General features: G+C 55.9%; 2 protein-coding genes across 2 annotated transcripts in view; one reads left to right on the forward strand and one right to left on the reverse strand.

Moving 5' to 3' along the window:
* DHCR7 (7-dehydrocholesterol reductase) overlaps positions 1-2,517 on the reverse strand; it is a 17,108-nt gene extending 14,591 nt beyond the window's left edge. Inside the window, exon 1 of the mRNA XM_011371300.2 lies at positions 2,171-2,517. The gene's annotated coding sequence lies outside the window, so the exon portion shown is untranslated. The remainder of the gene's footprint in view (positions 1-2,170) is intronic.
* LOC105299517 (glutamine-dependent NAD(+) synthetase-like) overlaps positions 1-2,532 on the forward strand; it is a 43,368-nt gene that overhangs the window by 2,207 nt on the left and 38,629 nt on the right. The window lies entirely within an intron of this gene.

The raw sequence follows: 2,532 nt of genomic DNA on the forward strand, positions 1-2,532 counted from the left end.
GAGCCGCCCCCGTGAGGGAGGGCCAGAGCAAGGGCCCCCCGCACTCCGACCGCTACCAACAGGCTGGGACCCACAAAAGTGATGATTTAAGCCCCATGGCAGCTTTTTTGGCACCTCGAGGGCTTAGTAATTTAGGGGTGCACTAGAGACCCAGGACCACGGCAGGGAGGGCTGGGCACTAGCTCGATGAATACTCGAGAGGCCCCAAGGCCACCATCAAGGCTGCAGCTTCTCACGGCACCCGTTCCTGTTGCCAGCATGGCCCCCACTAGGAGCTCGACTGGTGTGACCTTGAGCCTCTGTTTGTCTTGCTCGGCCTTGGTCTCATCTGCAAAGCATTGTCCACTTTGTCAAGGACACGATGGTCATGGTGCCGAGCGCTCAGGGCCAGGCCCGACCTCGTCAGCGTTCAGCTAAGAGTCAGCCACAGCTGGCGCCACGCGGGCCGCAAGCGGGCTCAGCGGGGCTCACGCAGGGCAGCAGCGGGGGGCTCCGCTTGGCAGAGGTTACAAAACCAACCGACCCCCGAAGTCTAAGGGGGTACACCCGCGTGTCCAAACCTAGAATGTTCTGCTCACCCACTGTGTAACCAATCCCCCCTCGACTTAGTGGCTTAAAACAAGTCTTTTTATCATCCCTCATTGTTTCGGGGGTCAGGAATCTGGGGAGACACTGGCTAGGCAGCTACGGCTTCAGGGTGTGCTGGAGTCCCCGCTCTGCCTTTTCTGACCTGGCCTGGGAAGGCACACGCCATCACTTCCGGCACATTCTGTCAGGTACAGCGCGTCAGAGCCTTTCAAGGAGGAGTGGCAACATATGATAACGCGAGACACTGTTGGGGTCATCGTCGGATGATCTGGCCTGTCCCAGATAACAACCAGTCACTAGGCCCCTGCCAAGTTCCAGCCGCCCACGGGCTCACGGAATTCTCACACGGGGGGCCCTGGGGAGCGGGCCCTGTCAAGTCCACCTTCCGGACGAAGAAGCCGAGGCAGGAAGGTGGAGCGAGTGGTTCCCTAACACAGACCTACAGCGACGGAGCGGGTCCCACGGGAACCCCATCCTCCATGACACACCTGGGAGGCACAGTAAATTCCAGAACAGTCGGGATGAAAACACCCAAACAAGCACTAACGTTTGGGTGCTATGCCGGGTGCTACTCCAGGGAATACACCCACAGAATCACTTCGGGCTGGAACGCCATCCATCAGCAGCGGAGTCTGTCTCGGAAACGTGCTCGTCAAAGGAGGCGTAGAGACTGAAAAATACCAGCCTCTGGATTTTTACTTCAGATGAGCATAAACGATAAAATCCAAGATCAGCGACCCGGAGGGCAGCTGTTCTCCTGGTCTGAGGCCAGGCAGACCAGCAGCTCCCCGTAGGGCTTTGTCCTGGACCTGAGTAAGCAGATGCAAGAACTCACACTGTAGTTTGCGACATACAACTCGCAAACTGCTGAAAACTGGCGAGATGACTCAGTGAGAACATCAGATAAACGACACACCCATCAGGGGAAGACTCAACAGTTGTTTAAAAACTGAGCCCAACGCAGGAAAAGGTGCCCGGACGTGTCACGGCATAAGGACGAGTTGCAAATCTGTCCTTAAAATGACTATTTTAAAAACCTAAGCACCAAGACGTTAAACTGGGAATAGGCGTGGCTTTTTTTTTTTTCCTCTTTCCTAATTATTCTCATAGAAATGTACTTGTAGAATAAGATAATTTAACAACAACCAAGTTTTTTTTACCAGCTCTTGGAGTCATGAGACCCACAATTCTGGGAATATTTGCGGCTGTAACTGGGGCCAGGAAGGTCATCCGTCCCCACGGTGAGGGTGACTGTTCGGGTGATTCTTGCAGGTGATACCTGCCGCTTTTCTACACCCCCCACCCCCTCCAGCCCCCTGCGGGCTGTGTGGTCACTCCCTCAGCTGCCACACGCAACTCACAAGCCTCGCCTCGCTTGCCAGGCCCAGGGGCTGCCCGCAAGCGGTGCTGTGCCTTTGAGCCCCTGGTGCTGGAGAGCTCCGGCCTGGCTTGGGCTCCCGGCCGGGCAGGTTCTGAGGGGTGAACTGCAGCTGTGACAGCAGCCACAGGGCTCTGCTTTTGGAAAGCAACAGCTGTGCTTGCTAAAACACAAGTTTAGAAGCCCGGCGTTCAAGGCCCTCACCTGTCCCCTCCAATCCATGCCCAGGAGCCACTGACTTTGGCGTGTCTTCTTCCAGACGGTTTCACGAGCTTCACGCAACACACACCCTTCCTTCCTTCTTTCTAAAAACCGGCTCGCACGGAAATTCTTCCACAGCTTGGCGTCTTTGCCTCGTCCTGTCTTAGCATGCCTCGGGTCTACTATACGAGCCTGCCATTCTTTTTAGCTGTGATCTACCCAAGAGGACTATGTTAGCCGTAGTCCAGGATCGAATTGTGCTTGGATGGTTCCGAGGTTCACCTGCAAACCGTTCTCGTTTTTCGGTGGAAAAGCGTCCTGCGGTTGGAAGGACTCCAGCCCCCTAGGCCTCCCCTCCCAACCTC

Source organism: Pteropus vampyrus, unplaced genomic scaffold (assembly GCF_000151845.1).
Source record: "Pteropus vampyrus isolate Shadow unplaced genomic scaffold, Pvam_2.0 Scaffold187, whole genome shotgun sequence".
In the NCBI taxonomy this organism is placed as follows: domain Eukaryota; kingdom Metazoa; phylum Chordata; class Mammalia; order Chiroptera; family Pteropodidae; genus Pteropus; species Pteropus vampyrus.